The 23,885-nt window shown below is 46.0% G+C and overlaps 1 protein-coding gene across 1 annotated transcript in view; it reads left to right on the top strand.

The window, feature by feature from the left end:
- The first annotated feature begins 553 nt into the window (after nucleotides 1-553).
- Nucleotides 554-23,885, top strand: part of LOC124595643 (diacylglycerol lipase-beta-like) — an 855,670-nt gene continuing 832,338 nt past the window's right edge. Inside the window, exon 1 of the mRNA XM_047134491.1 lies at nucleotides 554-755. The gene's annotated coding sequence lies outside the window, so the exon portion shown is untranslated. The remainder of the gene's footprint in view (nucleotides 756-23,885) is intronic.

The following is a 23,885-nucleotide window of genomic DNA, read 5'->3' as shown; positions in this document are numbered from 1 at the left end:
GTGCATTTGAACGCTTGCCAGGCCCATTAGCGCCGCTTCATTCTGTCGTTGCTGTATAAGTAGAGCCTATGTCAAGTTACTTGCGTGGCAAGGGCACGCGGCTGTGGCCCGCCACCCAGCGTGTGAGCGCCTCGTGAGTGAACAACCAGCCGCGTGGTGCGGCTTGTGCGTGCGTAGCGAGTGATGTACACGAATACTACTCACGCAGATTCACCACGCAGATGAAGTGCTCTGCCTTCCACGACACATCGTTTTGCGACTTGCAGTTTACGAATGTAGAGGCATATGTTTTATAATGGGCCGCAGGAAATTCAAGGTTAATTCTTATCGTGGTAGCGTTTTGTATCCTGCAGGATTCAACAGCACAACGGAAGCAGCGCGTGTAAACAGCTCGCCTTCCGCAGAGGTAATTCAGCAACGCTATCTATACTATAACAGAGTACTGTAGAAATCGATTTGGATCGTGTCACAGGCGTGACGTAGCAGCTTAATCGCAAGACTCGCGCCGCCGTCCGTAGATAACAGTTGTCAGTGGACAGTCCTTGACCAGCTCCTCAGCTGTGCCGTTCGTTAAGCCATGTCCGGTCTCACAACACAACCGATCACCCTGGGATTCAGAACGACAGCCAACAGGTTGGTGTCAGCTTTTCGGGGTCGTCCTGCTCCGGAAGTGTCAACAGTCCCGCGCAAACAAATAACGCAGTTCCGTTAAAGGTGCCGCAAAAGCTTCTGTCCGTCTGTGAATGTAGAAGCAGGTATGTGTTGTTAAGAATGCGCTGTCCATTTGCTAATAACAAACGTGTTTTTCAGCCCAGGGTTTACGTCAACGCTTTCAGTGTTCCGCGAGAACATGAAATACGCTTTTCTATATGTGTACATTCGGCGTTATGCCTTAAGAGGAAAGCAGCTTTCTTATGTACAATTCGCTGCACGCAGTTTATGTTTGAGATACAAAATAAAAATAAATGTATAAAGTTTTTGCCAATTACGGCTTCCGCCTACAGTTCACATAATAGAAAACTGCGACCAAGTCCGCCTCGGTACCTACGTGGTCAAGGCGGCAGATTGTTAACCGAAAGGACCCGGTTTCGATTCCCGAGCTGGTCGGAGATTTTCTCCGCTCGGGGACCGGTTGTTTGGTTGTTCTCTTCTTCGTTACGTATAACAGCCTCGAAAATCGTCTGCATGGCATCACATGACAAGTCTAAGCATGTATAACTTGGTCATAATGAATGTTCTGAATCGTCGTGTCGTCTTTCCAATGTTGAGATGGCTGTATGGGAACGTCTCGTAAGGCAGTAAATAATAAAAAGTTACCGTGTTAATGTCGCGCCGAGATATAGAAATATGAAGAAGTACCGTCACTACATGTTGGTCGAAATGGTTATATGATGTAGAACAGTAACACACATTAAACTCTAATTTTATGAGAGAGAGAGAGAGAGAGAGAGAGAGAGAGAGAGAGAGAGAACGGTGCTTATTTTATTGTTTTTCTTTATTTTGGCCAGACCGGTGTATGGTTAGACGCATATCTGTAGCGGTCCTATATAAGATACACAATAGATAATATTAGGTGTAGCATATAATATGTGGCGCGTCCATATGTCCTCGTTTTCCTAGTGATGAGGCTGCGTGGTTTACACACCAGCTGAAAACTAGTAAAAATTAAAGTAAGATTTCCACCAAAAAGATGTACCGAAATGCTCTGAGGGGACAATAATAATTTATGAACATGTCCCATAGCATATAGTATTATGTATTGCACATCTTATTATTTATCTTCTACGGGGCCGCTGAAGTTGGGCTTGTAACATGATACTGGTCCGGACAAAATACAAATAAACAATAAAAATAACATCCTCGTCTATTTTTATAAGAACGTGTCATTCATCAACTTCATAACGGCCGCAGGAGATCGCGGATACGACACCCTAGTTCAATAATTTGCCAATTGTTCGTAGTTAACTGAAATTGAGACCGGTTGTGACCTGGATTATCACTGTTTGTTAAGTTTCACATAGCAAAGCTCAGAAATAGCACACAATGTAACCCTTCCAAGGCAACTGACAACATATTTAAATACCGAAAATCATTACAGCACTTTTGTAGAGAACATGCACGATATATTAATCGCTCAGCATATTGTACTTGGAACGCCGATTCACGGCACCGTGTTACATAAAACGCAATAAGATTTCATCACACCAGTCTCACCAATTAAGCTTAAAGACAGGAAACACACACATTTACACATTCGTGCCAGCACTTCTATTGTGTAATGTGTTCAGAAGCAGTCTGAACGGCTTGTAAGGGATGAAATTATAATGAAATCCAGACCTTTAGCTGCTTACAGGAGTTGATAAATATCAGCGGGGAGCTCTGCTAAGAAATCATAGGTAAAAAAAAATTTCCATACGGTGTATCGTGTTCAAGTTAATTAGCGCCAATGTTTGCCAATCGGGCTGTTGCGCGCGCAAATTCAAGCGGCTCGCCAATTGGTGTCAGTTGTTCTCATAGCGTAAATGACAGCGCACGAGACTGTCGCAGGGATTCGAATTTTACTACCACCCCATGTCCAAGTTTTACATCGCTCTCTTGGTCGGTATTAGGAAACCAAACGAAGAACGTGTTTGAATCACCGTCTCTGTGGGCCACTTACATTTGTTCGCGCAACGGCCTGATTGACTAACTTAAGTATCCCATTAACTCGGAAATGGCGCAAAGTATCGAATTTTTTCCTCAACATTTCTCAGCATAACGTACTCTGCCACACAGAATTTTCAGGCCGTTTCTGACCAGCCTATATTTCGTAAGCGAACAAACCGAAGTAGAGGACACAATAATTTTAACTGCGGATGTGCATCGTAGTGACGCAACACATTATATTATTTCAAACACAGTGTGGACCTAAACTTCATCGAAAAAATTTCAGGAGTTATTCAGGGATATTTTCTGAGTATTTTGGTACGAGGTGCCGTGGTATCCGGAGTAATTACCTTTCGTTTCATTTCTTACCACCCATTTAATTTTGTAGTATCTGTATTGTACTGAAAATATTTGCACGACAATGTTATCTTTATTCACGATAGACGACAGTAATGCCCACTTTACTTTTGGGCCTGAAGCCTCCCTCTAGCACTGCTCGGTTCTTTCTCGGGTTTCCTGCAGTGTTACTTGTACGTTTGTAGTGATACACGGCAGTAATTATTGACTGATGAATTGGCCGACATGCGCCTCGTGTGTGGATTTACTGAATGCAATCGAAGAGCCGCGCAACGCCGACATCCATGTCATTGAATATTTGCACCTGTAGACAGGAACTCACCTTGTGTTTTGTAGTACGTTTTGGTGACTGCCTATTACATCCTTTTTCGCTTTTGTAAAGGTATTTTCACGTAGACAATGGTAATTGTGACAACTAATCGAATAAGTCACTCACACTACTACTCTGTAACGAGCCACCGGAGCCTGTGACTCCCTTAACGACCTCTGAATTTTTGTCGGTGGGGTTATAAGCTGTCAAGCGTAGTGTAGCAAGACACTTATGAACACTAGAACACTAAAGGGGAACAATCGTACATAGCTACTAACCATCGTAAATATTACTATTCCAAATTTTATTCAAAGGGCGACAAAATTTAAAGGTTACGCAATAAGTACAAAACACCCTGTCTCATAAAGTACTGCGACCTTAAATTTTACGAGGGTTTGGTAATCTAGCGTTAATACGTAGCTGAAATCAGAGACAGTAAACATGCGGACAAGTTTTTTCCAACTGTTTCTTTAAGCTACACCTGTAGATGTGCTAGTAAAACTTTATCATGCATATTACAGTTAGTCTGGTCAGACAAACTGTTGGAAGGCAGGGACAAAATTGTTTCAAATGAACTATGAAGCTAATTTTTACTGATAGCTCTTATATTATGAAATCAACAGATAAAATCTACTGAGTAGACTACGTACAATCTGAAACTTCCTGGCAGATTAAAACTGTGTGCCGGACCGAGACTCGAACTCGGGACCTTTGCCTTTCGCGGACAAGTGCTCTACCATCTATTTTTTTCCCCTTCCTCGATATAGTTCGTTGCGTTTGGTCTGGGCGGACGTCACAAGACATCCGTTCAAATTGATCGTTGATTCCTTGACTCAGGTTTTTTTATTACAGAGAGCACGCAGCCCTCTGACCGAACACGCTGAGCTACCATTCCGGCCTCCTACTTTCCAAACTTCACAGAAGCTCTCCTGGAAGAAAGGATATTGCGGAGACGTGGCTTAGCCACAGCCTAGGGGATGTTTCCTGAATGAGATTTTCACTCTGCAGCGGAGTGTGCGCTGATATGAAACTTCCTGGCAGATTAAAGCTGTTCTGCAAGGTTCGCAGGAGGGCTCCTGTTAAGTTTAAAAAGTAGGAGACGCGGTACTGGCGGAAGTGAAGCTGAGAGGACGGGGCATGAGTAGTGCTTGGGTAACTCAGATGGTAGAGCACTTGCCCGCGAAAGGCAAAGGTCCCGAGTTTGAGTCTCGGTCCGGCACACAGTTCTAATCTGCCAGGAAGTTTCATATCAGCGCACACTCCGCTGCAGAGTGAAAATCTCGCTCTACGTACAATCTGGTTGGACTCTAATCGAGGCTACACTACCGTAGCAATTGTGTTGCTGAGACTAACACTTCTACGTACGAGTGAACTCATGCTCCTTCATTTATCTCGACGCGTCATAACACTGTATTGTCATATTCCTCCCATACTAACATTTTGGTCACGACCAGCAATTTTCAGCATGTCCACTAGACCAAGGCCGATCAGGAACTTCCTTTCTGTCGCCTCTCACAAATCGTTGCATCGCTTGGAAACAATCAGCCACATCAAACTGCGACAGTGCCTACTGCACGACTAGCCAGAATTGTGCACACAAAGTTCTTCATAATACTGCGATTTCATTACTGAAAGTCAAAAAAATGTTTGTGTTGACCGATAGCATTAATCCTGCATTGCTGTAGATGTACGCAATAACCGTGAACATTAACCTTGGGAATTGCCAGAGTCGGTTAGAGCACATTTTTCCATACAAGTGGCTTATCATTAGCCCCCCTCCCCCGTTTTTCATTCGTGTCACTTTTCGCTATCAAAAGTGAGAAGACTGTTTACGGACCTTGCTTGTGTCATTAGTGTTACAGATCATAACAGTGCCGCACAAATAAACGTTGGTGTTAACTATACGGACTCACGTGTAGCGGATGATTGCTGGTCCCAAGCTACTACTTCCCACTCCACACATTGTGCTTACCTACTCCAGAATTTACGTAGGCGTTGAAACGAAGAAGGGAACATATTCACTCGGATTATGTATGTGTTTCATTTATCTGCCTCTCTTACCCTACAGGGCGCATTCAAACACGGTTACAGTGATAACTACAGTAGACACTACAGCAGTCCTTACGCAGCGCTCTACAGTTATAATCACGTGCAAAGCACTGCAGACCGTGACACTTTCGATTACAACTGCAACAATGTGAGATAAAAAGCAAGGCGCTTCTACAAAAATAGACATTATAACAGCAGCTTGGCAGAAATAAAGACTTACGGCAGAAAACGGACATATTTGCAACGTAGGGCAGACAGCCACACGAGCCATCGAATGACCTGCTACGTAAATAAATCAAAAGCACACACACACACACACACACACACACACACACACACACACACACACACACACACACACCGATGTATCGTGTGTGGCTGAAAGTAAGAAAGAACGCATTTCAAAAATTTCTGGTTATGATATCAGCGACACAGTGGCATACTACAGCGAGGTGAGAAAAATCATGAGGTAATTCCTAATATCGTGTCGGACCTCCTTTTGCCCGACTTAGTGCAGTAACTCGAAGTGGTATGTACTCAACAAATAGTTGGAAGCCTTTACAAAAATGCTGGAACCTTGTAGGTGGGGCAACCACAGCTATGGGTAGCCATCTTGGGTATTAATAACCGCTTCAGCTGTATTAGTCCTTCGTTATTGGATCACTACCGGTTTCGTGGCCCTGCAAAAATACTGAGCCAAGTTGCCTTTATAGCCGTCTACAATTGCGAAAATGTTGCCATTGCAGGATTTTCTGCATGAACTGGATGTCCTGTAAATGTTCATGCGATGTATGGTGGGCGATCTGGGTGGCAAAAATATCCTCGAAGTATCCAAAACGTTCTTCAAACCAATCAGGAACAATTGTGGCCCGGTGACATGGCACATGGTTGCTTGGGAAGATGGAGTCCATGAGCGGCTGCAAATGGTCTCCACGTAGCCGAACGACACAATTTCGAGTCAATGATCAGTTCAGTTGGACCAGAGGACCCAGTCCAATCCACGTAAACACAACTCACACCATTATGAAGCCAACACCAGTTGTTTACAGCTTCGGTCCATTGCTTCGTGGGGTCTGCGTCACACTCGAACCTCACCATCTGGTCTTGTCAACTTAAATCGGGACTCACCTGACCAGGCTACAATCTTCCTGTCGTCAAGAGTCCAGCCAATATAGTCTCGAGCCCAGGAGAGGCGCTGCAGACGATGTCGTGCTGTCAGCAATGTCACTCGCGCCTCCCATAGTCCATCAACGCCAAATTACGCCGCTCTGTCCCAACGGATAAGCTCGTCGTACGCAGAGAGCAATCTCTGTACCATTTGGATGTTGCATTGCTGCTGTTTGAGCCTACCGGCCAAACATGCCCATATTTCGTTTACTGCCTAATTACAGCATGGCTGCCACTAAATGTCACGAGAATCCAAAATGAAAATACTTTTCGTTCTGCTCCCACATCAGCCTATTACGTCGCGTCTTGATATAAAATTCAAAGGCAAAAATAAGTAAAAAATACTGTATCACATAAGACCGCTGGAAAATGTTTGACTAACTATAAGAGGGCGGACTTTGCAGATGACAAGAATCTTCAGGTACGCCAAACTTTCAGGCTCAGAGATCAGAGTTCTGCATCCCAATAGTATAGGGATCGCTGATCGTACGTCCCACATTGATTTCTGCGGTTATTACCAGCAGTGTTGAGACTCGTCCGACATGCAGGGTCCATGGATGCATGAGGATGTATCCATACCCGTACACGTCCATCCACTCGATACAATTTGAAATGAGACTCGTCCGACCAGGCACCATCTTTCCAATCATCAACAGTCCAATGTCGGTGTTGACGGGCCAAGGCGAGGCATAAAGATTTGTGTCGTGCAGTCATCAAGGGTACGAGAGTGGTGGGCCTTCTCCTCCGAAAGCCCATGTCGATGATGTTTCGTTGAACCGTTCGCACGCTGACACTTGTTGATAGCCCAGCGTTGAAATCTGCAGCAATTTGTGAAAGGGTTGCACTTCTGTCACATTAAACGATTCTCTTCAGTCGTAGTTGGTCCCGTTCTTGCAGGATCTTTTTCCAGCCGCAGCGATGTCGGAGATTTCATGTTTTACCGGATTCGTGATATTCACGGTACACTCGTGAAATGCCCTACGGGAAAATCCCCACTTCATCGCTACCTCAGAGATGTGTCCCTTCGCTCGTGCGCCGATTATAACACCACGTTCAAACTCACTTAAATATTGATAATCTGCCATTGCAGCAGCAGTAACCGATCTAACAACTGCAACAGACTTTTGTTGTCTTAGATAGCCGTTGCCGACTGCAGCGCCGTATTCTTTTTACATATCTCTGTATTTGAATATGCACACCCATACCAGTTTCTTTAGCCCTTTCTTTCAGTGTACAGGATGCACGGGGCTCGCCTGGGGTAGGGAGAAACCAGGTGTACGCGTCTAAGATAAGATGCCGAACAGACTAAATAAAATGAGCAACGGGAGAAGAAGCACTTCATGTTAAGATCTGCTGGTTGCCAGTCATGTGGCGCAGGTCTGTGTCACAAGAGAGGGAAGCGGCTGAGTTCTGCTGATCAGGATCGTCGAGCTTCGACACACGTGACCTGCCTCCCACGCAGACCGATGGCGTGAATTCGGTAGCAACTTAGCAACTTGCCATGTACGAGGGTTGAATGAAAAGTAATGCCTCCACCTCCGTTAATTGGGTTTGGATGGGAATATTTTAATAAATCAAACGCAGAAATAATCCTTAGAATGTGATCTTTAATTGCCAATATTCACTTTTCCACATAATCACCAGCCAATTGGATACATTTCTGCCAACGATGAACAAGTTTCTTGAAGCCGTCACGGAAGAAGTCGACACTCTGTTTCCGCAACCAAAGTGTCACAGTTCTCTCAACGTCTTCATCAGAAGCATAATGATGTCCCGGCAGATCGTCTTTCATTATCGGGAAAAGATAGAAGTCAGACGGTGCTGAATCTGTACTGTATGGAGGATGCCGTACGGTGGTGAGATTCAGTCTCTGGAGTTCTGCTGTGATGGCACGTGAAGTGTGTGGTTTGTCATTGTCATAGTGCAGGAAAACATTTCCCTATTCCTTTCGGACCCTTGTTAGCCGTTGTTTCAGAGTTCGCAGTGTTGTGATGTAAAGCTCTGAATTTATTGTTTTACGATCAAGGAAATCAACATGGATAACACCATCTGCGTCTTGAATTTCTTTTTCTGGGGCGAGTCTTTGTGTCGATATTTCATAGACTGATGTTTCGTCTCCGGGTCGTTATGGTGTATCCACGTTTCGTCTCTTGTCACAATTGAATGGAGAAAGGCGTCACCTTCATTCTCGTAACGCGAGAGGAGTTCCTGGCACAAGTCTGTGCGCTTTCATTTCAGGAGTCAGCTTCTCGGGTACCCATCGTGAACAGATCTTCCGATAGCCAAGCAAAGCAATAATGTGACCCACAAATTCTTGTGAAATGCCGATTGTGCTTGCAATTTCTCTCTGAGTGATATGACGATCGTCCTGAATCAGTCTGTCATCACTTTGTTTGTGAAACTGTCATAGGACGTCCATCTCTTCGTCACGCAGGTCAGATGTTCCTGCCTCAACATCTTTAAACTTACTCGCCCAACGACGCACAGTACTCACATCAACACAATCACCATAAACTGCTTTCATTCTCTGAAGAATCTCCTTTGGGGTGACACCTTCTGCTCTCAAGAATTCAATGACTGCTCGTTGCTTAAATCGCATTGATTGACCGTCTGCGCAGAGTCCCATACTCTACACCGTAACAACACAACCGTTCAATGCTAACTCACCAACTGGAGCTATAGAGAAGAGGCTACGGAACAAGCCACTACCTGACATATACCAAAGCTGCCAATTGTTGAAGAGTTACGAAGGTGGAGGCATTACTTTTCAGTCAGTCCTCGTACGTACAGCCAGAATCACCCTCGGAGAAAACTTGTAAGGACTTGACTGGGGTCTTTGGCATAAATTTTTCTTAAATCCATGAATACCGGGTGATCAAAAGTCAGTATAAATTTGAAAACTGAATAAATCATGGAATAATGTAGATAGCGAGGTACAAATTGAAACATATGCTTGGAATGAATGGGGTTTTATTAGCACCAAAAAATACAAATGTTCAAAAAATGTCCGAAAGATGGCGCTTCATCTGATCAGAATAGCAATAATTAGCATAACAAAGTAAGACAAAGCAAAGATTATGATCTTTACAGGAAATGCTCAATATGTCCACCATCATTCCTCAAAAATAGCTGTAGTCGAGGAATAATGTTGTGAACAGCACTGTAAAGCATGTCCGGAGTTATGGTGAGGCATTGTCGTCGGATGTTGTCTTTCAGCATCCCTAGAGATGTCGGTCGATCACGATAAACTTGCGACTTCAGGTAACCCCAAAGCCAATAATCGCACGGACTGAGGTCTGGGGACCTGGGAGGCCAAGCATGACGAAAGTGGCGGCTGAGCACACGATCATCACCAAACGACGCGCGCAAGAGATCTTTCACGCGTTTAGCAATATGGGGTGGAGCGCCATCCTGCATAAACATCGTACGTTCAGCAGGTGTTTATCAGCCAGGCTGGGGATGATGCGATTCTGTAACATATCGGCGTACCTCTCACCCGTCACGGTTGCAGTTACAAAACCAGAATCACGCATTTCCTCGAAGAAAAAAGGCCCGATAACGGTAGATGTGGTAAATTCAACCCATACCGTGACTTTCTCGTCGTGCAATGGAGTTTCCACGACAGTTCTAGAATTTTAGTTAGCCCAAATTCTGCAGTTGTGGGCGTTGTCAAACCCTCGGAGCGTGAAATGAGCTTCGTCTGTCCACAAAACGTTACTCAACCAATCGTCATCTTCCGCCATCTTTTGAAACGCCCACACCGCAAATGCCCTCGGCTTCACTAAATCGCACGGTAACAGTTCATGATGCCAATGGATTTTGTACGGATAGCGTCGGAAGCTACGCCTAAGTGCCAACCAAACAGTCGTGTATGGAATGCAGGTGCGACGTGCGACTGCACGAGCGCTGACTTCCCCGTGCATAGACGAATCCGCTACAGTCTCCATTTCTTCCTGAGAATTACGCCTTATGCTCGGTCGGCCACTACGGGGTCTATCGTTCAAACAACCCGTGGCTTCCCCCCCAGGGGGTCCACAACTCTTTTGTGGACACGTGCGTAGCGAGCACGGGACCCCGAGCTAATGTGGCCCTCCTTCCTTTCCGGGATGCATACCTTCCCTTCCCTTTCCGCATCCCTCCCCGTCCCCCATCTTCGCCCCCCCCCCTCACCTCTGGCTCTTTCCTTCCCTTTCTCCCCCTCTGGGAGTATGGTTTGTGCCTACGTCCTGAGACGGACGCTCGAAACTGTTCCAAATTCCTTGCTTTTCCACTTGCAAGTCCTCGTCCTTCCTCTGTCCTTCTCTTTTCCTTCCCTCTTCTCCTTGCCCTTTTCTCCGCTGCGGCGTTTGAGACCCCCTTTTCTTTCCTTTCCTTTTCTCTTTTTTCCTCCCTGTGCGTGTCTGAAGGCCGACCCACGCACTTCCATGCGTAGCCGGTGACGGGGTAACGCGTAATTCCCCGCCCCGGGTAGACAGGTAGGACACGTACGTACCCCCTGGTAACGGCCAGGCCCAGGGAGGGGTGATTACCCGAGCTGATACCTTCCGAAAGTGCCGATTGGTCCCTCCGTCCGTTTGTCGGGAGGTGTGACCTGAGGTGTGAACAATCACCTAAGGCGGGTGTGCCCTCGGTGAGGGCCCCCACAAGGGAGGAGCGCGCCATCGGAGACGCCGGTAATCATGGGGGATTCTTCCGCAATGGTTTCCTCACCTTCCACTATGTCTGCTCACAAACGTAAGTTCACTGAGTCTCAGCCACAGACGGTTCTTCCATCGTTGCCACAGTTCCTTGTTGTTTCTCGGTCTGACGAAGGTCACGACTTTTCCATGGTCAACCCTTTCATTATTCAGAAGGGTGTCGACGCAATTGCGGGTCCTGTAAAGTCTTGTTCCAGATTACGGAATGGCACCCTGTTGTTAGAAACACACAGTGCCCTCCAGGCTCAAAAATTGCTGCGTACTTCTCTGCTCCACACCTTCCCTGTCCGGGTGGAACCGCACCGTACCTTAAATTCCTCGCGTGGAGTCGTTTATACACGCTCCCTCGATGGATTGTCTGACGAAGAAATTCAGCACTATCTGTCTGACCAGGGTGTCACGGCTGTTCATCGGGTTATGAAAAGGGTTGACTCGAACATCATTCCAACCCGCACTGTCTTCTTGACATTTGACAAAGTTCAACTCCCATCAAAAATCAAAGCAGGCTATGAGATAATTTCCGTTCGCCCTTATGTCCCAAACCCTACGCGTTGCTATCGATGTCAGCGGTTCAATCACACCAGCCAGTCCTGTTCCAATCCGGCCAAATGTGTTACGTGTGGCAAGGATGCCCATGAAGGTGCTTGTCCACCTCCATCCCCTCGCTGCATCAACTGTATGGGTGACCACGCTGCTTCCTCTCGAGATTGCCCCGTTTTTAAGGACGAAAAGCTGATCCAGGAAATAAGAGTGAAGGAAAAGGTGTCGACCTTTGCTGCTCGAAAGTTACTCGCCAGTCGACAGCCCACCGTGCCTCAGAAAGGAAAATACAGCACTGTCCTTGCTTCTCCTCGGCCAACAAAGGAGGCGGCCACGCAGACTTGCGACCTCACATTTAGTACCACGGTCGTCAGATCGGCCAGCGCAAAGATCGCCCGTTCAACCTCACCTCTTTCGCCTGCCCACTCTATGGCTCACCCTTCGTCGGGTTCTGCTAAATCTCGAGCCCAAAAGTCAGACGCCAAGTCTTCGAAAAAAGAGCATTCTCGTGAAGAGTTTTTACGTACTGCAACTTCACAACCATCGGTTCCTTCTTCATCTAAACATACCTCCAAGAAGGCTACGAAGAAACACAGTTCCTCTCCTTCTCCGCCAAGGCGTGTCCCATCTACAGCACCACCTGGCGGAAATCGCCCTCGGCCATCTTCTGTGTCGCCGAGGCGCACTTCTGGTGGCCGGTCAACTGGCCGATCGTTGGTGGCAGGAGCTGCTCCTGACCAACCTATGGATCAGGATCTTCTGCCTTCGACTGAATGCCATTCCATGCTGTCGGTCGCAAGCTCTGAGCAGTCGTTGAGTTGACAGCACCCTTGGTCACGTTCCTCCATTTTCTGTTCACCCTATGTCCATTATCCACTGGAATATCCGTGGCATTCGCGCCAATCGGGAGGAATTGTCGATCCTCTTACGATCCTACTCGCCGGTCATCTTCTGTCTTCAGGAAACAAAGCTGCGTCCCCATGACTGCTTTGTTCTCCCTCATTTTCAGTCCGTCCGATATGACCTCCCCTCTGTTGAAGGCACTCCAGCCCATGGAGGACTCATGATTCTGCTCCATGATACTCTCCATTATCACCCAATCCCCTTAAACACTTCCTTCCAAGCTGTCGCCGTCCGTCTTTCCCTTTCTGGATACACGTTCTCTCTTTGTACGGTATACATTCCATCGTCTACACCAATGGCACGAGCTGATCTCCTTCTTCTTCTTGATCAGCTTCCACCCCCCTATTTGCTGGTTGGGGACTTCAATGCCCACCACCCGCTTTGGGGATCTCCACATCCTTGTCCACGTGGCTCACTATTGCTAGACGTCTTCCACCAAGCGGATCTAGTCTGCCTCAACACTGGGGTCCCCACATTTTTGTCTGCCTCCACGGCAAATTTATCCCATTTGGACCTTGCGGTCGGTACTGTTCCGCTAGCTCGGCGCTTCGAATGGTTCGCCCTTGATGATACACACTCGAGTGACCACTTTCCATGTGTTCTTCGACTGCAGCCTCAACTGCCATATATGCGCTCGCGACGCTGGAAGTTTGCCCAAGCCGATTGGACACTTTTTTCGTCTCTAGCGACATTCGATGACCGTCGCTTTCCCAGCGTCGACGATGAGGTCACACATTTTACCGACGTTATTCTCACAGCTGCGGAACGCTTAATACCACGCACCTCCGAATTGCCCCAGCGCCCTCCAGTTCCTTGGTGGAACGAGGCATGCCGTGACGCAATACGTGAGCGGCGACGTGCTCTTCGCATTTTCCGTCACCATCCAACTTTGGCCAACTGTATCCGATATAAGCAGCTCCGTGCGCGATGCCGTCGCGTCATCCGCGATAGCAAGAAGGCAAGCTGGAAATTCTTTACTAGCTCATTTAACACCTTCACTCCCTCCTCGGAAGTTTGGAGTCGGCTTCGACGGTTCTCAGGCGCGCCTAGTTTCTCCCCGGTCTCTGGGCTCACTGTCGCGCATGATACCTTAGTGGACCCCGTCGCAATTTCTAACTCATTGGGTCAGCACTTTGCTGAGATTTCGAGCTCTTCAAATTACCCGCCAGCGTTTCTCCCGAAGAAACGTGCAGCGGAAGTGCGACATCTTGCTTTCTCCTCTCAAAATCGCGAAAGCTACAATACTGTTTTCTCCATGCGCGAACTCCAACATGCACTCTCTTCTTCTCGCTCCTCCGCCCCAGGACCGGATGGTATCCATGTCCAAATGTTGCTGCATTTATCAACCCATAGCCTGCGTTACCTCCTTCGCCTTTATAATCGAATTTGGACCGACAGTACCTTTCCCAGGCGATGGCGGGAAGCTATTGTCGTTCCCGTTCCGAAAGCTGGAAAGGACAAACATCTCCCCTCTAGCTATCGCCCCATTTCTCTCACGAGTAGTGTCTGTAAGGTTTTGGAGCGTATGGTGAATTACCGTTTAGCTTGGTGGCTGGAGTCCCGCAGTCTTTTAACACCAGCCCAATGCGGATTCCGAAAGCATCGTTCTGCCGTTGACCATCTTGTTGCTCTCTCCACTTATATCATGAACAATTTTCTCCGGAAACGCCAAACGGTAGCAATATTTTTTGATCTGGAGAGAGCATACGATACCTGTTGGAGGACAGGCATCCTCCGCACACTGTTCTCTTGGGGCTTTCGAGGCCGGCTGCCCCTTTTTCTTCGCGAATTTATGGCGGAGCGCACATTTAGGGTGCGGGTGAACACTACTCTCTCCCGTACTTTCTCCCAAGAAAACGGGGTACCCCAGGGCTCCGTGCTGAGTGTTGTACTGTTTGCCATCGCCATTAATCCAATTATGGATTGTCTCCTTCCTGATGTCTCGGGCTCCCTCTTTGTGGACGATTTTGCAATCTACTACAGCTCTCAACGGACCAGCCTTCTTGAAAGACGTCTTCAAGGATGTCTCGATCGCCTCCACTCGTGGAACATCGAAACCGGCTTCCGTTTCTCACCCAGTAAGACCGTTTGTGTTAATTTTTGGCGACGTAAGGAGTTTCTTCCGCCCTCCTTACATCTAGGTCCTGTCAACCTTCCGTTTTCCGACGTCGCTAAATTCTTGGGTCTTATGTTTGACAGAAAACTGTGCTGGTCCTCCCACGTTTCCTATCTTTCGGCTCGCTGTCTGCGTTCCCTTAACACCCTCCGTGTCCTGAATGGTACCTCTTGGGGAGCGGACCGAGTGGTCCTTCTCCGCCTCTATCGCGCCTTAGTGCGCTCGAAATTGGATTATGGAAGCATAGTCTACTCCTCTGCTCGGCCGTCTATTCTTCGGCGTCTCGACTCTATCCACCACCGTGGATTACGTTTAGTGTCTGGAGCTTTTTACACCAGCCCTGTGGAAAGCCTTTATGCTGAGACTGCTGAACCTCCGCTGTCCAATCGGCGGGCAGTCCTTCCGAGTCGTTATGCTAGCCATCTGTCTTCCATGCCTGCTAATCCAGCCCATAACCTTTTTTTCGACGCCTCCTTTGATGTCGGGTATGCAGGCCGCTCCTCCTCCCTACTACCCCCGGTAGTCCGCTTCCGTCACCTGCGCCATTCTCTTTCCTTCCGCTTTCCTAAACCCTTCTTGACAACTTGGGGTACAGCACCGCCTTGGCTCCGTCCCCGGATCGACTTGCTCAGAGACCTATGTCAATTTCCCAAGGATGGTACCCCTACACTTGTTTACCGTCGGGCATTTGCTGTTCTATGTGCACAAATGCCGGAAGCCACATTTATTTACACCGATGGCTCGAAAACATCGTTAGGTGTAGGGAGTGCCTATATTGTTGGCGACACCCCAAATCACTTTCGGCTTCCCGACCAGTGTTCGGTTTATACTGCGGAGCTTTACGCTGTTCTCCAGGCTGTCCACTACATCCGCCGCCATCAGCGGATACAGTACGTAATCTGCTCAGATTCTCTTAGCTCTCTCCTAAGTCTCCAAGCTCTTTACCCTGTGCACCCTCTGGTCCACCGGATTCAGGACTGTCTGCGCTTGCTCCACCTGGGGGGCGTCTCAGTGGCGTTCCTCTGGCTCCCGGGACACGCTGGTATCTGTGGAAATGAGGCGGCCGATATAGCGGCCAAGGCTGCAGTCTCTCTTCCTCGGCCAGCTATTCAGTCTCTTCCGTTTACCGATCTACGGAGCGGTTTATGTCGCCAAGTTGCTCGTTTATGGCATGCGCATTGGTCAACACTTCCCCACAATAAATTGCGGGAAGTGAAAGCCCTTCCTTGCGCTTGGACCTCTTCCTCCCGAACGCGTCGTCGGGAGGAGGTAATTTTAGCTCGACTCCGGATAGGGCACTGTCTTTTTAGTCATCGACATCTTTTAAGCGGTGATCCTCCCCCACTCTGTCCCCACTGCTCTCAGCTGTGGACGGTCAGACACCTTTTAATTGAATGCCCCTATTTTAATCCGTTACGCTCCCGTCTACAGCTATCGCCTGATCTATCGTCGCTTTTAGCAGATGACACGCGCTCAGCTGACCGCGTTCTACGGTTTATTAGTGACAGTGAAATGACGTCAGTCATTTGAAGCTTTTTTTTGGGGGGACAACCAACCCCTTTCTATAGTGGATTTTTAAGCATTCCTTCTGCCTTTAGTTTCTCAAATTTTATGACTTTGTTCCCATTGCTGCTGATTTTAAATTTCGTTTTTTCCTGTTTTCAACGTCACGGGCTGGGCGCTAATGACCATAGAAGTTTTGCGCCCTAAAACCACAAAAAAAAAAAAAAAAACCGTGGCTTCGAACTTCGAAATCATTCTCGCCACAGCTGCATTTGTCAACGGACCTTTATCCGTTCGAACCCCTTCCTATGGCGATAGGATCGTAACGCTGAACTGTCACGTTCCCCATTCTGATAATACAGCTTCACTAAAAACGCCTTTTCAGGTAACGCCAACAGGCTGCGACTGCTGGCGCATCTGATTCTCTCTCTCTCATTACAGCTCCTTTTATACACGATTGTCATGCGCAGTCACTGACGTTTTGCTGCCCAGCGCCATCTGTCGGACGTTTTATGAACTTTGTTGTTTTTTTTTTGTTCTAATAAAACCCCATGTCATTCCAAGCATGTGTGTCAATTGTTACCTCTCTATCTACATTATTCCGTGGTTTATTAAGTTTTCAAATTTATACTGACTTTTTGATCACCCGGTATTCCTCGACTGGCTGCCACCTTGTACAGTCCAATGGCATAGTTCTTTAGGCCACTTCAAGTGTTCCTTAGCAATGACTACAGAAATGTGTGGCTTATGAGGAACTGCTCGACCAACTCGGCGCACAGTCATTGAGCTAGCTAAACTGCTGGTAGCGTTTCGGATCACGCGTGTGATTCCTCCCACAGATGATATTTTTTTACTACCAACTTCCGCAACGCTCGAAGGTACCTGTCCGTAAGTACATCAGGTCTACCTGGTCTTGGCTGAGCTGCGGTTGTTCTTTCGCGTTTTCACATCAGTGACGTCACCAACAGTCAGTTTGGACAGCTTTAGAAGAGGTGAAGTGTCTCTGATAGATGTGTCACTCCGGTGTTATTTAATGACAGGATCATATTCGAAGTCATTAAGCACTCCCGCTGTTACTGCTTGTCTACTGACGATACATTAATCTCCGCCTACTTTTATATTGGTGCCTATCAATTTTGTCCGTCTGGTCGCTTCCTTCCTCTCGCACCGTCCTTCCTATGTCACCCTCCACAACACCAACTCTCGTATCTTTTATCCCACGGCTGGCGTCCCCCAGGGTTCTGTCTTCTCACCTCTCCTTTATCTCTTGTATACAGCTGATATGCCCAAGCCACCCCCACCAGTCCACCTTCTCCAGTATGCTGATGACACCGCCTTCCTGGCTCTCTATCCTACCCTTCAACGGTCTCAACGTACCCTCCAAACCCACCTTAACCAGTTCACCACTTGGTGTAACCAGCGGTTCCTCCGTCTCAACCCCTCCAAAACCCAGGCAATCATCATAGGCCGCACCACTCGCTCCTTTCGCCTCCATGATTTCTACCTCACCCTTTATGGTCGTCCTATCCAGCTCACCCCCACCCTGAAATACCTTGGCCTCACCCTCGACCGACACCTCACCTGGACCCCTCATCTCCAGACCATGCAGCAGAAAGCCCATTCCCGCCTCCGCCTTCAGAAACTCCTGTCTGGCCGGACATGGGGATTGCATCCTTCTACCATCCTCCACACCTACAAATCCCTCATCCGTCCTATCCTCTGTTATGCCGGCATTGTCTGGATCTCCGCCCCCACCCACTTTTACAAGGCCCTCCAAATCCTTGAACATCATGCGCTCCGCCTTGCCTTCCGTATCTGCCTTCCTTCCCCCACACGGCTCCTGTATGAACTGATCCCCTTCCCCCACCTCCTCCTGTTCCTCCAACATCTCCGCATCCTTTACATTGTTCGCAGGCTTAATGCCCCCCACCCTCTGGTTTCCTCCTTCCTCTCCACCCCCCGCCCGTTGCCGCACATCTATCGCTGTATCCCTCCATCTCTCCACCTTCACACCCTCCATCTCCTTCATCAGGGCAATTTCCAACGCCTCCCCCTCCCGGGTGACGAACTTCGCCGTGACATCTACCCTTCCTTCCAACTGTAACCTGGCCTTGTTCCCCCCCCCCCCAGGGCCCCCTTTTTCCTCTTCCCTCCTTCTCCCAGAGCGGATTTTCCTCCATCCCCCCTCCCCTGAGACCCTGCACCCCATACTTGCCTCTTTCCTGCAGCGCGCCCCCCGCTCATCTCCCCCATCTCTTCCCCTCCCTCCCTTCTTCAGGTCTCCCTCATCTCCTTGCGCCTGGCAGATCCTCTGTATTGATCATCATCATCAGTGTGCCACATCAGTGTTGTGTTTAGTGCTGTTTCTCCTGTGCATCATGAGGTGTGATTTTAATTGTGTACTGCCTTGAGGTTCGCCGTCAGTGTTACGCTATGTGCTATGCCATCCGTCGATACCTTTATGCTCCAGTCATACTTTTAATCATCACAGTGTGTGGCTTTTTGTATGTGCTACTTTTAAACAGTTTTTTATCTCCATTTTACAGTCACCCCGTTTTTTTTCTATTGCCTTCCATGATGTTCCCCCTTTTTTATATCTATGTTCACCTTATTCTCTCCTTTGCTGTTTTTAAATGTCTTCTATTGTTTTGTTCTATGTCTTTCGGCTGAAGAGCAGCGCATATGCTGCTGCCAGCCCGCCCCGATGGGGAATTGAAATACAATAAAGAAAAAAAAAAATTTATATTGGTGAGTCCTCCTCTCGTGCCATCTAGTGGTCAATTCCGCATCACACAGGGGTGTCCGCATACTTTCGATCAGATTGTGTAGGTTGCTGTTGCTGTCTTCAGTCTGGAGACTGGTTTGATGCACACTAGTCTATCCCGCATAGCTACTGCAAAATGCATGCATTCGATCCTGCTTACTGTGTCTAAGCCTTTGTCTCTCTCTAAAAATTTTACCCCCATATTTCTTTCCATTACGAAACTGAATTCCTTTATGCCTCAGGATGTCATATAAACTGATCTCTTTTTGGTCAAACTGTGACACTAATTTCTTTTTTCCTCCAATTTGATTCAATACTTCCCCACTAGTTATTCGATCTGTCATTTAATTTTCAACATTCTTTAGCACCGCATTTGAAAAACTTCTGTTCTCTTCTTGTCTGAACTGCTTATTGTTCTTGTTTCACATCCGACAACAGCTCTACTCCACACACATAAACTTAAATTTATATTCACTGTGAAAAAAATCTCTGTTTTTCAGAAGTACTTTTATTGCTATTACCAGGCTGTACTTTATATCCTCGTCGCTTGTTTTGCTGCTCATACAACAAAATTCAACGATTATTTGTGTTATCATGTTTTCTAATGTAGTTCCTTCAGCATCACCTAATTTAATTCTACTAAGCTCCATTATCTTCGTCTTACTTTTGACGGCGTAAATCTGATAACTTCATTTCAAGATACTATCCAGCCTATTCAGCTGGTCCTCCACGGTCTTCGCTGTTTGTGACAGAAGTACGATGTCAATGGCTTATCGCAAAGTTTGTATTTCTCTCTGAACTTTAATTCAAAAAATGGCCTTGACCACTGTGTGACTTAACATCTGAGGTCATTAGTTCCCTAGAACTTAGGACTACTTAAACCTAACTAACTTAAGGACATCACACACATCCACGCCCGAGCCAGGATTCGAACCTGCGACCGTAGCGGTCGCGCGGTTCCAGACTGAAGCGCCTAGAACAGTTCGGTCACAGCGGCCTGCTACTGTAATTTATTTTCCATTATTTAGGTAATATTGATTAAACACACTACACCAAAATGGAATCAGCCTTCTCTTGCTTAGATTACTTCACAATCACTCAGTGTAAAGGAATATTCACATAATTGAGTGGTCCTTGGACCGCAACGCAAAAAGCGTAGCTATGAGTTGTCTGTCACACGCAAACCAGGATTTCGCAGTCCTCTCCCACTGCCGTTCACCTCGGCCCCTTAATCGTGTTTGTGGAGTCATCCATTCCGTTACGGTTCCGTGTGGAGTCTTCCGATGTTCTGCTTACGTGATTTCCGCCGCGACGCAGAAACTCCGATACGGAAGGCCCTGCTGAATCTACCGAGGCGACGGAAGTTAGCGTGCAGTCAGCTCCACGGGGTGATTCGTATAGGAATACGACAGGGAGGAGATGGATCTAGAGAGAAACCAGCAGATACCGAAAATCTCTGCATCGTAAAGCAAAGAGAAAAGTGCACGAAACAATATCGAAACTGGATTTACGCTCTGCAGCAATGTTGCAAGAAAATCGCGAAGGGAAGTTAAAGCTTGTCTCTGAAATCTTTCTCATGAGAAACAATCAACAGTCCGATTACACAACAGTGACGAAGGAAATGGGCAGTAGTCTTACCGAAGGGAAAGTACCACATACATCTGAACATATTTTGAAAAAGAGCAAGTGAGAGAAACATTCAGGCTGGACGAGGGCGTGAATCATGCTACTTCTGAATATTTGGTTATTGCATTAACCACTGAACCACTGCATGCCTAGACTGTTGGGCTGGTTGTTGATTACTATTAATGAAATGAATGAAGAATAGTGTCGAAATTAAATTAATTGTCTTGACTTCTACAAATTTTTCATACTCCGCTATGAGGATGCATGTCAGCTGCCACAAGCTCTAACTCTGATCGGCTTTTGCAATATGCAAACGTTTCAAACTGAGTATAACGATCTATGTATCATTTATGCTACTCGATAGCCAAAATGGGATAATTAATGGGTTCTTCCATCGCTATGAGGTAGAACAATTTGATATTTCTGGATGAAACCCACAAACTGTGCAGTTCTTGCAGTATCTGACGGCGAAACGTTTTTCTGCTCAGTAGGCGAATGTCAGGTGTCTAACCTCCATCCGACAATATTTTGCCGATTCTCAGTTGAGAGTTTTCTTTTCCGCTATCGGAAATGAATAAGGTATTGTTAACACAGAACAATTATTGCGTGCTCTCAACTAAAATGCCTCACTGCTATGTCCAAGGTTAAATTGCTCTATAACTGTACAAAAGACAAGTGGCTAAAAATATTTCAGAAAATAATGACTCACAAGTATAGATAGATGAACATATTGTATAGACAGCAAACGCCAGCTTCTGTAGACAGCTGTATTCATGGTTATATAATTTTAATGTTGGCATTTTTTCTAATATTGCTTGATTGTCTTTTTTACTCGTTTGTTTCTAATTTTTTTCTTCTTTCGATAAATTTTAGAGCCATATTGAACTATACCGGAAATCAATCAGCTGTATTTCAATTTCTTCAAACTTCCAAACAATCAGGTTTAGACAAGTTCGAGTTATACGATGAAGTCAAATCTGGATACATAATAAACTGCAGTGTTTCCAACAGGTCTTCAGAGTGACAATATCTCGATGAAAAGTCTTCGACTGAAGATTGTATTATCAAAGAAAATTCCTCTGACTTTTTCTGGGTCTGGCTTTTTGTTAAATCTAAATCAGAGGACTTTTTTTTCAAATTTGGGAAATACTTGTAGCTTTTAGAGACAATATCGTTACTAAAATCTTGCAATATAGCCGCAGAAGCGCGAATAAGGTCTGTCATAACAATAATTGTTTTGTTTTTGTCTAAATCATGTAACATTCATTAACTGCAACATTGCACATTTTTTCCTCGTTTTGTAAAAGCAGCCTGATTTCTTCCCAATTCACAAATCTTTCAAGTATGCTGCCACGGCTCAACCAGCGAACATTGTTGTATGTCAGTATACCACTGTACGCAGAGCTGACTTCATCTAACAACAACTCGAATTTTCTTTTATTGAATGCTTGCGACGATATATGGTTCACTATTTTTGTGACTGCGACCATTATATTATCAAGGGAATCTAAACTATCTTTGCATACAAGGCGTATTGACGTATGACACAGTGGAGTTCAAGATCAGAATGTTTAATGTATGCTTGGAATGGTGGGAATTTAAGGAGATGGGACCTAGATAAACTGACTAAACCAGAGGTTGTACAGAGTTTCAGGGAGAGCATAAGGGAACAATTGACAGGAATTGGGGAAAGAAGTACAGTAGAATAAGAATGGGTAGCTCTGAGGGATGAAGTAGTGAAGGCAGCAGAGGATCAAGTAGGTAAAAAGACGAGAGCTAGTAGAAATCCTTGGGTAACAGAAGAAATATTGAATTTAATTGATGAAAGGAGAAAATATAAAAATGCAGTAAATGAAGCAGGCAAAAAAGAATACAAACATCTCAAAAATGATCGACAGGAAGTGCAAAAATGGCTAAGCAGGGATGGCTAGAGGACAAATGTAAGGATGTAGAGACTTATCTCACTAGGGGTAAGATAGATATTGCCTACAGGAAAATTAAAGAAGCCTTTGGAGAAAAGAGAACCACTTGTATGAATATCAAGAGCTCAGATGGAAACCCAGTTCTAAGCAAAGAAGGAAAAGCACAAAGGTGGAAGGAATATATAGAGGGTCTGTACAAGGGCGATGTACTTGAGGACAATATTATGAAAATGGAAGAGGATGTAGATGAAGACGAAATGGGAGATACGATACTGCGTGAAGAGTTTGACGGAGCACTGAAAGACCTGAGTCGAAACAAAGCCCCAGGAGTAGACAACATTCCATTAGAACTACTGACGGCCTTGGGAGGTTGCAGTAAATACTGGAAGATAAAGAAGCTTGCACAGGATAGGGTAGCATGGAGAGCTGCATCAAACCAGTCTCAGGACTGAAGACAACAACAACAACAACAACAACAACAACAACAACATGCTTGGAATAAACTAATTACACCATTTCTTTTGTTTCTTTCTTTGTTTTGCACATCATATTGGGACCACAATTTTCCGCCAGTTTCGGAATTTTGTCTTTCATTGACTTTCTAGATAAAGTGTAAGGAGAGTGTCAGAATTCTCCATTACATTGATTAAATATTACATTGAGTATCGAAAACAATGCAGCCAACTTAAGGCTATCTTTTGCATTGTGTAAAATTGAAAATAGATAAGCACTCTGATATCGAGAGTGACAATCTGAGGGTGAAACATGGAAGCGCGATTCTAAGGATTGTTGTGAGACGAGTCAGTAGTGTTGGTCGAGAGCTCGGAGACAGAAGACGTGTCACGCTGTCCTCACGTCGATGATGGCAGATCTGACCATACTCAAGGCCCGATTTCATTTATATAGCTAGGACAGATTTGGATGGCTTAACTACGCTTGAAGATGAAATTCAAAATAAAATTCGCAAGCTTAGCGTAAAGCGCAATTGCTGGGATACGCTCGTGATTGTTAGTCCGAGTTTGCAATAATTCCATGTTTTTCTTGTCACTTAAAAAAGCCTCCTTATCCTCCAACTAATAATAATTATTCTCCACACCTAATTAATAAATATGCTGTGGTTATTAAATGTTAAAGCAACTTTGAAATAGAAATAATTTGTTAATTTGGCACTCAGTCATTATTGATACGTACGAAGTCATTGTCAGGCATTTCGCCGTAATTAACACTTGTCAAACTATTACTGGTCATGTTGATTTCTAAAGTTTTTAAATAGACTTAATTTATA

This window comes from Schistocerca americana, chromosome 1 (assembly GCF_021461395.2).
Source record: "Schistocerca americana isolate TAMUIC-IGC-003095 chromosome 1, iqSchAmer2.1, whole genome shotgun sequence".
Classification (NCBI taxonomy): domain Eukaryota; kingdom Metazoa; phylum Arthropoda; class Insecta; order Orthoptera; family Acrididae; genus Schistocerca; species Schistocerca americana.
The sequence above is the reverse complement of the archived record's forward strand: the minus strand, read 5'-3'. Positions and strand labels throughout refer to the sequence as shown.